Raw genomic sequence first — 14502 nt, 5'->3', positions numbered from 1 at the left:
ATGGTTTTGTCTTTTCCATTTGTCAAACTTTGGCTCTCTATCTCTGCTTCCAACTGCTCCCCTGTTGTGATTTATACAGGTTTGGGAATAATTACAGCTGTTTTCTTTAGCTGCTGCTGTATCCATATGTGTAAGTCCCCAGGATATGTCAAAGAGCCCAAGTTTGTAGACTAGCCTGGAGAACTGATGTTAGCTGTACCCTTTAGGAAATATAAAATCAAGTATTGTGCATTGGGGTTTTTAGTTTTGTCATGCTAAGGAGCTGAAAACACAGATTCACAGAATATTCGGAGTTGGAAGGGACTCACAAGGATCATTGAGTCCAGTTCTTAAGTGAATGGCCCATACAGGGATTGAACCCTGTTATCAACACCATGCTCTGACCAACTTAGCAAAACAACCAATTTTGTTTTGTTTGTTTGTTTCTTCATTTTGTTTGTTTGTTTCCTAATTTCAATCAAGGCTGGGAAAAGACAACACACTTAACAGTCTTTGTTCTTTACTAGGAGTATAGTTGCTGCCTTTGCCTTCCTTTTGGATTTGCCCACATATCAGCTACGGCATCCCCACATCCTCTTTAGTGCAGAGGAACCTGGCTTTGGGTCACACAAATGTAGATCAACATTAATTACATAGGTGGAGAATGCTCCCATGCTTATATGAAATCTCTATCTGGTGACATCTCAATATCTGATGTGCTTCTGTTAACAGAGCTGTCACATTGCCCTAGACAGTGTGCAGACATTTTTATCTGGTTTTACAGTTCATAAAGAGAAAACGAAGAAATACATTTCCAAAGCAGCAACTAATTTTACTTGTTTCTATTTTGGGCAGCCTGATTTGAGGCGTTTGCCAAGCTGTCAGGCCAGCTCGTCTACGTTTGCAGGGGAGCTCGGCAGTGGCACTGGGCTCATCCCATATACTTGACTTCCAGGGTCACAACTCTCCTGAAGTACAAGTGCTTTTCCTTTTTGCCTGAGCTGGTCAGATCTGTCGTGCTCTGTTCCTGTTGTGAAGTTCGAGTTGAGTGAGCGTGGCTCGTGTCCCGACTAAACTTCAAACACTTCCTGGCCGGTCACAAGGGCTGCCCTTGGGAGAGAGCAGCTTGCTCACCTCGCAGCAAGGCACTGGAGGTGGCGTGGAGCACGTCAGTGGCGTCACGACCGCGTGATTAAATTGTTGTGGAGATAGGAAAAGCCATCTGTTGTTTGTCCCCCCTGCCTGCTCGCTGTCCAGGGAGCCCGCGTCAGCCAAGCCTGGCTGACGGGGTGCCAGGCTGTCACGTGGAACGGGCCTGGCTGTCGTGGGGACTGGGCCAGAGGCTTGGTGACCCTATGCAGGTGACATTGCACTCCAGGCTGTGGCAGAGGGACGGAAGCTGTGCAGAAGGGCGTGATGGGCGCTGGAGCGCACCTGGCACAGCTGCTGCCTCCGCAGCTCTGAGGGCTGCGTGATCCTGGCTGCGCTGGTAACGTGCTCTTGCTCTCTTCAGATGATGGCAGGCAGAGCTGGCCTTGTACCTGCTCCTTCCCTGGAGAGAGAGCTGTGTGAGACTCATCCCAGCATCGCTGTGCAGAGATGACCTTGCAACTGCTGCTGTGCCTGTGGTGGGATGCTAAACTTCAGTGGTCCCTGCGGGTCCATTCCAGCTCAGGATATTTTGTGATCCCATCTGTGCTGAAAGGGTTGGGACAGGATACAAAGGTGTTTGTGTGGAGCACTGGGATGGGGTGGGTGTGTGGGCTGTGTGCAGATCTGCTGATTTCCCAGGATGCAAATAGTCACTGTAAATCTTCTGTGCAAGAGTCTGAAATTCTTTGATATACCATCCAATATACACTGGGAAACAATATCAAACTTGTTGAACAAATGAAGTGTTAAAAGAATATTAGGATTGCTGAAATATGAAGGTTAGGAACCCAAAATTTAGGAAATGCCAAATACAAAATCCCAGATACTTGCTTTTTACATCTTGGGACGTAAAGCCCATTTGTCATGATGATTCAGTTTTAAGGACATGATCATACACTGTTTCTTCCAATGCTGGCCTTAAAGAGCAGCGGGTTAGCAACCAGTTATTTAATAGTATGTTTAATTAAGAAAGAACAGTATGTGGTATGTGAGACTCTCAGCTTTATTTACTGTACTTAACTAAATTCCTCCCTAATGGCAAAATTTGTATTTTTCTTCCCTCCTGACAGCCTCATGGATTTTTCCTGGTGTGTGCTTCCTAGTGCATAGTGCTGATCAGTTTAATATCTAAATACTGTATTGGCAGTAATGTGCCTTCACCTGATCTCTAGATGAAGTTTGGTGGGTTATGAGGATGCTGTAATCTCTGTTACATAAACATGGGCCCGAAACACTGGGAAAGTTAAAATTAGTATTTTACTAGCTTCATACATGAAACGTGAACTGGATTTTGGGGCATGCACTGTGTAGTGTTTTACAGGTTCAAAGCTTCCATGTCCTAATGCTCTCTTTCTTTATATCTGGGTGTTCATCCCAGTCCTGTTCCCATCACTGGCTCTGCTCTTCACACCTTCCTTTTTAGAACTAGTTTCCATCTCCATGTCCTTCCATAATCCATGCTCTCAGCCCCACATACAGGTTTTCTCTTTGAGCCTTGTGATGCTCCCTGCTGCTCAGAATCCTCCTTTTGTTCTTTCTGGTCCCCCTGGACTGGGAAGTGCTCAGTTCAGCTGTGGGCCTGGTCCCTCACTCATGGGAGCAGTGTAGTGCTCAGGAGCACAGACTCAGCAGACCTCAGCTGCTGAATTTAAGCATTTTTATGAAGCATGTGTAAAGTGATTTTAAAATCAGCTGTGTTGTGTGTGTTTTCAGAAAAAAACACATTAAACTTTATTCTGGCACAAACATAATAAGTACCTTGCCCAATCATGGGCTCCTTGTTCAAAGCTCTGGAGTGCCTGAGCTGTTGAAGCAAAGGTCACTGGTGCTTTTTAGACGTGGCTGAGTGATGACATATGGTTCTACCTTGATTCTGGCATTTTGGCTAAAGCATTCCAAAATTTCCAGCCTGGGGTGGACACTGGCACTGTGTGCTCATATGAGAGTGTTAAAATTGGACAAAATGGTCAGCAGCTGAGATCGAGGTGTTGGAGTGAGGAGTCTCTCAGTGGGTTTTAAAAAGTTGATAATGATGTTTAGAAGAATGATATGTGCTATTTAATTATTTCCTAATGAAGTTTGGACTTCCTGTGATCAACATGGGTTGTGTAGGCACAGTCCTGCCTGTCCCAGTGTGTTTGGGCAGCAAGTGCTTGTGGTGGGCTTACAGTGATGAATTCTTATTGATCTTTGCTAATGCCAAGTTAAAGCTTTGGTATTTGCTAGTGCTCTGATTTTTTTCGGCATGCTAATTATTCCTTGGAATTGGAAATGCTTGTTCAGCACAGGGTAAGAGAGATTGAAATTGGTGATGCTGTGCTGCAAGTAGTGTCAAACTTTTCCTGTTTGTGTCGACGTGCTGTTCTGGTTTTCTCAGGTCAAATTAAACATCACCACATTTTTATTCAGCTCATACTACATGTGTGTGTGCACACATGCATATGCATACACATATGCATACAGTAATTTTTTATTGTTGTACTAACAGTGGTACTGTCCAGGAGAAATTTTTTTCCCAACATCATGGTGGAAACATGATGATGATTTTGGAAATGGCTGCAGCTGTCTTGAAACTAAAAGAAAAGACAAAATAGAAACACAAATATTTTGCGTCTGTGCAGAGACTAAAAGGTAATTAGCCAAGGGTAAATAAATGGCTTTGTTTTGAAAGACCCAAAATGGTGACCCAAAATGTTTTGAAAGGTTTTCAAAGTTTCAGTCCAGAAATCTCAGACAAAAGTGATAAATGTTGGCAGGGGAGAGCAGTGGAAAGTTATGCCTGCAATAGGAAATCATCTCACTTTTAAAAGTGAGCATTGCTATTTCAGGTTTTAATTTTGATAATTAGCAGTAGCAGCTCATTCTCAAATTGCACTTCTAACAGTAGGTGGTCCAGAATTGCATGAGGTAACTTAATATGCCCTTTTTTCCTGAGTCTGTAATTGGAAAAAGACAGGAAAAGCTAACTGCTATTAATTGCATAAGCTATTTACAGCACAGAAAAATTGGTTTCTCATTTGTATATGTGCAGAATAATGTTGGCACTGTGGCAAAGTGCTGCACTTCAGAGGTTTTGCTCTAATACTGAGTATCAAATACTAATTCCTGTTACTGAAGGTCTGCCTTGGCCTGTAGTTTACAAGCCCTTAACCAGCACACCTCACCTTCACAGTTTGGTGGTAACATATTCTCCAGGGCTGCTTTTTTGTAAATTCCTCTCACCTCCCCAGTGGATACGGCAGCTCCTTGTGAGGGATCTCTCATGGCTCACTGCGATCCTACCAGCCTTTCTGGTGCCCAGAAAGATGTGGAAGATGCACATCTCTCCTGGCTTATGTTCCACCAGCTCTGTCTGCGCTCTGCAGATGAAATTGGGATGCCTGAAGAGTCTGCTGAGAATGCAGCAGGCAGCCAAGGAACTTACTGAGATGTCTTGGTGCTGCAGGCTACACATATGTTGTACCTTAGGGTGAAATACGCACTGTGGTTTGCATTTGGTGTCGAAATCGCTGTTAATGCAGGCTAGGTTAATGTAAATTGCAAATCCTAGATGTAAGCATCTATTCACATAATTCAAAGTGATAACACGTTTGTGTTTGTGAGAAATGTAAGAGAAGAACGGAAAGGAAGATCACACTTAAACATGTGCTAACATTTTCCTCCTAAAATCTGATCTGCTGGTGTCTTCTGCTGGCCCTCTTGCCTAAGCACTTTCTTGTATGGACCAGGTTATTGTTCATATCTGGTTTCTACTTTGAGTTCTTCCAGTAGGTACTAATGGAATTTTAAATTTTTTCTCTTTTATTGTATTTGGGAATAGTTGGGCTAATTCAGATTGAAAGGGCCTTCAGGAGGTCTTCAGTCTAACCTCACAGTCTAATCTCACAGCTGACCCCCTAGCAGGGTCAGCTGTGAGATCAGACCACAGTGCTCAGGGCTTTATCCAGTCGAGCCTTTCAGGAGTGACAAAATTGAATAGATGGATGCCCAGTGATGTGGTCCTCAACAAACTCCAGCAGTAAGATAAGGAGATACAGAGCTGGTTACAACTAAAGTTTGCCTTGATTCTTCAGCAAGCCAGAGGTGCAAAGCTTTCACCTGTAATTGAAGGTGGAACAGATATTACATGTGTATTGGAACTTCACTGTGAATCCCTATCTAAAAAGATTTATAATTTCCCAGTTAATTTCCAGATGATCTTTTTTAACATGCTGAGGGTAGCAGATGTGTTTGTTATATCCCACTCTTTAAAGTAATTTTAGGAAGTTAAACAGATGGATGCCTTTTGAAATTCAGCAGCTGTAGCGGTGTTGTTTCGTGTGCCAGCCGTGATGGAAGGAAACAGAGCAGCTGAGAAGTGCTTTGCTTGTGACGAGCTGACCCACTTGCCAACAGCCAGTAATGTACTAATGTTGTGACAGGAATGATTGACTACACCTGCTTTTACTGTGGAATCAGTTGAGTTTCTAGACAGCTGGGCAAGCTTGAATACAGGTTGTTTTACTGCTGGAATAAACAAAGCTCATGTTAATTCTCATACAGGAGGTGATTATGTCTCAAAACACAGAAAATCATTCCATCATCTGTGTGCCATTTATTTGGAAAAAGGTTGTTACAGTGTCCTTGCTACTAAAATTTCAAGAGGAAATGGGAAATTCAGAAAATTTCTCCCTCAGTGCTATGTCTTCAGTGTGTTGTTTGTTGTCCAGTGATAAACATCAGCCAGATTTCCAATATGGCCATGGGGTGTTTTGACACTGATACCTCCCCAAAATATTCCAGACAATGAGAGCAGTGTTATTAAAAATCTTATTGATGGGGTGTGTAAAATAAATGCAAGGCTGTCAGGTCTTCATGCTATAGCTGTAAATCATTGAGTTTAGTACAGCATCATGGGTAGAACTCAGGGTGGCAGGAAACCTGTCACCTTAAAAAAATTAAAATTGATTAAATATTGAAATATCAAAGCTGTTTAAGGCAACAAATATGTCACTTATCATTACAGTGGGAACCTCCTTTGATTTGGTAGGGAACAAAATATTAGGACAGAATTCATGAGTAGGTTTTTATGTCAGTTTTGGGTGGTGGATATTAAAAATGCTTGAAAAAATCAGTGTTAGAACAGCACAGGAGGGTTAGTTATCAGTTTGCTAATGGGAGAATGGGAGAAAAAAGGAAATACAAGAAAATTCGAGAAGGGAAGCTTGATCCTGCCATACATGAGGCTGCGCAGTGGCCCTGCAGCACTTTAAATTTGATTATTTTGTGCTAGGTTAATAGAGAGATTAAAGAATAACTGTTTCCTTTACATTCCCTTGCAAAGTGATAATTTAAGCTTTCTGATTTAAAACTGAGTGTGGTATTCGGCGGGTGCAATTAAACCTCTCCCTCAAATGGACATGTAGTTTTTAAAAATAAAATGAATTATTACTTTTTGCTGTCCCCACCCACCCCCACCCCCCCCCCCCGCCCCCAAGTTTATGGGTTAGGTAATCCTCATCAAATTCCTATGCTAGATCATCACAGTGGGACTGGAGGTTGGTTTTGGGGGTGTTGACTCTCAAGAATGGTCATGGCTATTGGGTTGATGGTTGACTTATGTCTGTGTAAATCAGAAGAAATTTCCCTGAACTTTTTGATATAAGAATTTCAGTAGAACCATTACCCCAAAATTTAGCTGACTAGGGTGTGCTTTTATTTTCCATAAACATCAACTCAGGACAAGTCTCTCTTTAAAGGAGCTGTGGAGCTAGGCAGCATTCATTTCAGGACATTATGTTAGGCAGTTTCTGTGTTTCCTTTGATACCACTGTGAACAATCTAGGTTTGTATATTATTTTTTTCTGGCAACATGTTCAGAAATAGCTGGTGTTCATATTATTGCAATTCATGCCATTCTATGGTGCAGTGCAGGTGACTTCCAGCACAGAACTACTGCTGAATGCTTGCCCTGTGGAAATGCTCCCTTTTTTTTTTTTTTTTTTTTTTTTTTTGATTCTATGGAAGAGTGGCTGCCTGCAGGCTTGGGTTGTGACGTTTACTTGGCAAAAACTGGCAGTGTAGGATGGTATTCATCATTCCCTGATATCAGCTGGCAGTTGGTGAGCACCACAAGCACTTATTCCACGGCTCCAGAGCTGCACAGTGCAGCACCAGCTGAACTGGATACTTGGGCTCAGTAGGCAAAAGGATTTTTAAAATAGAAATTGATAGGAAATGCGTACTGAGGGGAGTGGAAATAATGTGAGTATATGATAGGATTGGATCATTCTGTAAAGAAGATTTTGATAAATACTTTGAATTTGGACAGCAAATTCTGATGTTGGCTGTAGAGAAACTACATTGATTTAGGGCAAGTGAAAATCTGGTCCTTGCCATTTAGTTTGAGTAGTGAAACTTGCTCTGTACAAAATAGCTGAAGTTGCTTAATGATAATCTGGCCAATTTGTGTTTGTTCAGAACTGCTGATGTGGGAGAGACTGATGGCAGCTGAGGCTGGGTTGGAATGCTTAAGCAGATCCAGTTGTAAAAAGGCTTTGAAATACAGCCTTTTCTTCCGTTCTGCTTCTCAGATGGTTTCTGCCTTTAGGCTCTGACAACTCTTCCAGATGATGGAGCAGGTTCATTTGAAACATGCCAGCAAGGTTACAGAAGGTGACTACCTGATGATGTGAGGTTGTTAGCTTGTAAATGGTGGCTATTTTTAACATGCCACTTCTCGAGAGGGTAAGAGAGAACAGCAGCAGAGGGAAGAGAGCATTTTTTTAGGTCCTCTCCTTCATATTTCATCTTAACTTGATGGTTCTTAAAGTCAGGAGTAGCTTGTGGTACTTACATAATAATCATCATCATCATCATCACCTTTCTTCTGTGATATGCTCATTAGTCACAGATGTTTTCTTTGCTTTTCCAAACACACCAAGCCATAGGCAATGTCAAGTCAGGCATAAAATAATATAGGAGCTAGTACCATTAACCTTGTGGAAACAAAGGACACATTAATAGATTAAGAATACCCAGATGTACATCTCTGTCGGGAAGACACAATCTGCGAGTCTCCTTCCAAAATGGTACTGCAGTATTTATTCCAGGTGCTGTTAGTGGCATGGAGAGATGATGTCCATTGTTACAGTCACAGACACAGAGATGTGCAAGTCAAGGTGAGCTATGGGCTAGCCTGACAGAGCTCCTCTGTTAGGATCATAAAGATTATTCATGTGTATATGCTTTACACTGTGGTCACTGCTTTGACCATGGCACAGACAAACAGTAAGCAACTAAACCTTACACCACCACAGAAAGCATTAATTCAAATAAGCTCTTGCATTCCTCATCCCTTTCAGTCCTGTTCCTGATGAGTTTAAGTCTGAGGAATGAACTTTACATGCAAAGTCGGAGAGATGGACCTTTTCAAAGCCCATCAAAGAATCCCTATCAGTGAGTGTCTCAAGACAGCTGAGCCCAGTTTTTATTAGATTGTGGGAAACTGATATGCCTACAAATCCAAAAGCAATGGGAGCATAATGAATTCAAAGCTGTGAGTGTGCATTTGCTGTGACAATAGAAACTTATGAAGCTATTGAGTGCAGCACTACTACAGGCTTACATTACAAAACCATGCAGTGCTCTGGTACAGAAATGGGATTAAATGTGAGCATTGTTCAGAAGATGCTAATTTTAAATGGTGCCATTTTCTGTCACCATGCAAGAGCATCTGCTTGTATCACTAGTGTGGCCAGTGAAATTTCCTGTGTATTTTCTGAAAATGAGTGAACAGATGTTCTTGTCCAGGTGGAACTTGGCTTGTATATTTTTAAAAATTTTACACCATTATAAAATGAAGTGGCATTAAACCCAGTGTGAATTAGAAGTATGTCAGGGGATTACAAATGGAATTTTAGATCAGATTTAGTGTAATGTAGACAAGATTTCTGTCAAAAGAACTGGGAACAGAACCAAGGTTTCCTCCTCTTCTCACTGCTCTATATAAAGAATTCACATGTACAGATTATAATTGCTGTGGTGAGAGGATGCCAAATTATATAATGCTTCTATCTACATTCCTCTTTCTAATCTCTACTGTTCCCTGTGGAGGAACACAACAAAAAATTATGGGGTTTACACCTTTACTCCTCTACACCCTTATGGGTTCTTTCATAGAATGGTAATGTGAATGTACAGATGGGATCAGCCTTTTCCGTATTTGACACTGATCAGGAACAAAAGATGGACGTGAATGTGCAAAATGCCTGCAGTACCAAAAATAGATCCATATTTATTCCTGTCATAACTTCACTTAAGTTGATGGAGCTGTGCCAAGGCTGAACATGCCCACGGTCTATAGGACAGCTGCCTGGCAGCAGTAAAACTTGATGAGAATGGGTTTGAGAGAATAATTAAACCCTCTGATTCTGACGCTGTGACATTTTAAGAATATTCACCTTGGCTTGAAATGATTTTTCTGGGAGATTGCAGATCCATCCTTAATGCCTAGAAGCTGAGGATACAGTTGATCAAGGTATTTTCAAGCCTTGAGTTCAGTTCCATCAGCAGTTCTGAATCACCAGACCAGCTAATGAGGTGTTCTAATTGGTAGCATAATTCTACATGGTTTTTCCATTTAGGCTAATGTAACATTTGGCTTTGTTGAGGATGAATATTAACTACAAGTTGAAAGGAAGGTCTGATTTTCTGATCTTTTGCAATATTTCATTAAGCTTTTAATTTTACTTGAAATACCCACATGCAATTCATACAGACATTTTCTTTCCACTTGGGTATAGAGACCCTATTTTGTTGTTAATTGATAATGTGTGAGCTGTGGAGGCTGCTTCAATGGTTTTACTGTTCCAGAAACATTCATCTCATTCATAAAGATCATCTGTTCAAGAGCAGTCAACCCTGGGCTTTTGTTCTCTTTATGGGCTTTGTTTTGGGCAATGTGCTGACTTGCCTACAAGCTCTTGAACTACAGGGCTTTCAAACAGTTTCCTCTGGTGTATTACGTTCTTGAGTTCACATGAGCCTGCTCACTAAAATTTTGAGAGTATTAAGCCAGTTCTCAACACCAGAGTCTTGGCACTTGAGCTGACACTCCATGGTGCTGAGCAGTCACAGCTTGAGTCCAAAGCAGGAATACTTTCTGAGCTTCAAAATCAGCTGTGTAAGCCAAATCAGTAGGGTTTATTGTGGTTTCATTGTGGGTTTTTTTCTTACAGGGAAGTGCTTGTTTATAGCATTTTTCCTTCCATATTGCCCCAGCTGGGGAGTGAGTGGATGCTCCCTGGACTACAGACAGATAATGAGGGGGTGTTGTGGTTATTCAGGCAAAGATACTCATCAGACTTAAAGCTGCAGGGGAATTTCTCCTAGTCAGAGGCTTACCCAACATTTCTGGGAAGGAATGAAGCGCTTGTTTTTTGTTTAGATAATTTGCCACCTTTTTTAAGATTATTTACTCCTACCTTAGATACAGAAATTTGGGTGATTCAAAACAGGGAAGGGAAAACTGGTTGGGCTTTTCAAAGAAGATAAGAGACAGGTTCCCAGATCACTTTGACTGTCCAAGAGAAGTAGTTTCTTTTTAAAATCCTAGCCTTAAAACCAGATAAAAATTAATTTATTAAGCAATAACAACAACAAAAACAACCCAAAACCAAAGCAAAACAAAAAACCCAGACAACCCAAAAGCTTGTCAATTCCAAAGTCAGACCAAAATTGATGTTGCTAGTCTTTGCAGATAAAGCCTGTAATGTGATAATAATTTATGATTATATCATGTAACTGCACTGCCACTGGATACAGCAGCTTGTATTTCAATGCCATTATGCTGTGATGTTTAGATATATAAAGCAAAATATGTATAACATAAAAGCTCCCCCAGGTTTTAGATGACAAAGGATTATTAGATGCAAACTGAATCCATGAGAGAAGCAGTAATTCTAGGTCACTCTTCAAATCTGTTATCAGGAATTCACATTAAGCTTTGATGAAGAATGTGTCCACTGATTTGGCAAAATATCTGTCAGGATCATAGACTGAGTATATTCAGAAAAAATCACATTCAGTAGGCTGGACTGCACACTGAGAAATAAGCAAAACTCCTTTGAGTGTCCAAAGGAGCTGTGGAGTATTCAATCCACCATCGTCAAAGGATCAGATTCCATAATTGTTAAGGGAGCAAAAAAAGGAATCCTTTTCTTTTGGTCAAATTAACTTTGTAGCTGGCTTGGTATCCCGTACCCTAGCCAGTTTTCCAAGATAAAAACAGAACAACAAAAACTGGCAAGTTGGGTGCAGCAGGGATTGGTGGCCCAAACCTCATAAAACGTGTAAGTGAAGAACAGAATGTAAAGCTGTCAGTTAGATCTTCTAATAGCTTTTAAACCTTAGTATATTTTATTACAGATCTAAAATTAGCCTGGTTTTCAGGCCTGGATCTTTTTCAAGATGTTCATACTGGAGCCCAACCTTCTGTAGTCCAACAGGGCTGAGTTCTCAGCATGGAACGATGGAAATGGTGTTGGAGCATTTGACACATTTCTGCTCCAAGGACTACCAGTCCTCTCAGATGGTAAATTTACATTCTTTATCAAATTGTAGGGTTTTGAAATGTTCTATATAGCTGTGCTTAAGCTGACATTGTGGACAGTTATGGCAGAACAATAGAAGATTTGTCTTGGTGGGATCTCAGTGGATGATGAAGGATGTGTGCTTTCCCATCTGAAAGGTGGATAAAGAGATTAAGGTGGAAGCAGTTACTTAAAAAAAACAGCTACCATAAATTTTACCCTTTTGTAGTTACTACAAAATAGCCTGCAGAAGTGGTACATGTGAAAGCAGATGTGTTGAAAAATCCCACCAACAGCCAAGACTGAACATGTGAGCTTTATTTAGGAACTTGAATTACATTTTACATTGCAATGTTGAGGAAGAATAGTACTTGATAATAAGTAGAGCACAATTTCTGACTTTGCTTTTTAGTTCTGCCACTTAGTCACTCTGTAACCTTGGGTAAGTCATTGAAGATGACATCTGCAGAAGGATCCAGCAATGCTGCCTTTCATCCTGGAGACACCTACAATACAATCCAAGAAATGCCTTTTTTCTGTCTGAAAGAATCTTAGATCTAAAAACCTGAGGTTTGCACATTTAAAACTTCCTGAAAAGATTGGGTGTTAAATAGGCAGGTCCCAGCTCTCCTTGCCATGAGTGATTGAGCATGATAGAGCTTTCCTTCCCCAAGCACTGCTCGCAGCCTGGATGGGACAGGGCCAGTGGGGCTGGGCTTCCTCTGTCCTGCTGAGTCGCTTCACCCAGTGTGTATATCAAACATTTCAAGTGTAGGTTCATTGCTTCTCTGGATTCCCCATCCCTGGAAGTGTTTGAAGCTGGGTTGGATGGGGCTTTGAGCAACCTGGACTAGTAGAAGGTGTCCCTGCCCATGGCAGGGGGTTGGAACTTGTAATCTTTAAGATCCCTTCCAGTGTAAACCACTCTCTTCTTGCTGGGATCACTCTGTTCCTTGTCACCCAGGCATTGGCTTAGGGGTTCATTACCTGCGGAGTGGATGAGGTGGGAATAAGGAGCTGAAGGAAGCAGCCCTATTAGGGAAATAAAGTCATTAACTGGAACTGTGATGAAGATTTGATTGAAATGCATCTTTTGCTTCCATGTCTCATGTTGGTTTTGTGAATATTGTTCTGAGGCACCCTCCTATAATTATAGACTTGTTAAAGTTGGAAAAGACCTCCAAGATCATCAAATCCAATTGTTAACCCAGCACTGCCATATTACCACTAAACCATGTCCCCAGGTGCCATATCCATGTGTTTTGTGAACGCTTCCCTGAATGGTCTGTTCCAGTGCCTGACAATCCTTTCAGTGAAGAAATTTTTTCTAATATCCCATCTGAACCTACTGTGGCACAACTTGAGGCCATTTCCTCTCCCCCTGTCACTTGTGGCTTGGGAGCAGAGCCTGAATCCCACCTGACTACAATCTCTTCCCAGGGAGTTGTAGAGAGCCAGAGGGTCCCACCTGAGCATCCTTTTCTCCAGGCTGAGCCCTCCCAGCTCCCTCAGCCACTTCTCATCAGACTTGTGCTCCATTCCCTGCTTCATTCTCTTCTCCGGACTCACTCCAACCCCTCAATGTATGTCTTGTAGTTAGGGATAAGTCAAAGCCTTAACTGGGCACGGTGGCACTGTATTTCCTGGTGCTGAGCCCCCCATGCAGTCTTGAAGGCATCGCTTGGTGCCTTGATTTGCACAGGGATAATCAATCTCCCGCTGTCCTGGCTGGTGCAGGTGTGCGCAGGAAGGGGAATATGTGCAGCTCTGAAACGTGTCAGGATGAACAGGAACGCGGGATCCGGGGCTTGTAACGGATCCTGGCACCCACCGAGCAGCGTGAGGAGGAACCTGCGACACTGAAAGCCTCCCCAAAGCCAAGTGTTGCTATAATAGGGCCGTATTACTCACTGTGCTTATTCAAATTCCTGTTGATGCTGGCAGCGGGAGTTTTTCCCAAACAGCCACGAACAATAAGTCACTTCCAGGTGTTTTGATTTGAATTTTTTTTTTTTTTTCAAATTTCAAAAAGAAACCGGTTCCCGGCTCGCTCCGTGCCGCGCCCCCGGAGCATCCCTCCAGCGTCCGGAGCGTCCATCCATCCCTCCAGATCCCTCCGCCCCACAGGTCTCCCTGCTCGCCGCGGGAGCCGAGGCCGCTCCTCCCCCTGCGGAGAGAGGGAGCGATTTCTTGGTTATTTATTTATTTAATTTTTTTTTTTTTTGTTCCTGCTCGGAGCGGGCAGGACCAATCCGGGGCCCGCCCTGCCCGCTCGGTGCCGGGCAGCCGCCGCCTCCCGCCCGGCTGGTCCCGGCCCCCCCGGGATGCGCCGAGCAGCGCCGGGCGGGAGCCCGCTCCACTGCGGGAGGGAACATGAGCTGCCGGCTGCTTTCCCTTCCCTCTCGCTGCTGAATCGCTTTCATTTTTAATCTCTTTTTTTTTTTTTTTTTTTTTTTTCTTTTCCCCACTCCTCGCCCCGTCCAGGTTTTTATGCTCAGCACAGGGGGAGCCGGGAAATTTTGTGGCCACTGACATATTTTGATTTAAAAATCGTTGTCAGTGGACGTTTCTCCTTCTGCTCCGGCATCGTTGTCCTATTCACAGCTATTTAGGCTTAAGAAGCTTGATTCTCTAAGGCTTGTATCCAAGGGCATCAGTCATTAACACACTGAGCTACATCTGCTTCTTGGCTAAGACTGAAGAAGGACATCTTAAGCTGGAAATCCTGCTCGCTCACTCTCTAGTGCGTACGGAAGGGGAAGCATATGCAGCAGGTTCCTTTTTTTTTTTTTTTTTTTTT

The 14502-nt window shown here is 42.6% G+C and overlaps 1 protein-coding gene across 1 annotated transcript in view; it reads left to right on the top strand.

The window, feature by feature from the left end:
• Positions 1-14502, top strand: part of NAV2 (neuron navigator 2) — a 374080-nt gene that overhangs the window by 153197 nt on the left and 206381 nt on the right. The window lies entirely within an intron of this gene.

This window comes from Vidua macroura, chromosome 6, assembly GCF_024509145.1.
Source record: "Vidua macroura isolate BioBank_ID:100142 chromosome 6, ASM2450914v1, whole genome shotgun sequence".
NCBI lineage: Eukaryota > Metazoa > Chordata > Aves > Passeriformes > Viduidae > Vidua > Vidua macroura.
The sequence above is the reverse complement of the archived record's forward strand: the minus strand, read 5'-3'. Positions and strand labels throughout refer to the sequence as shown.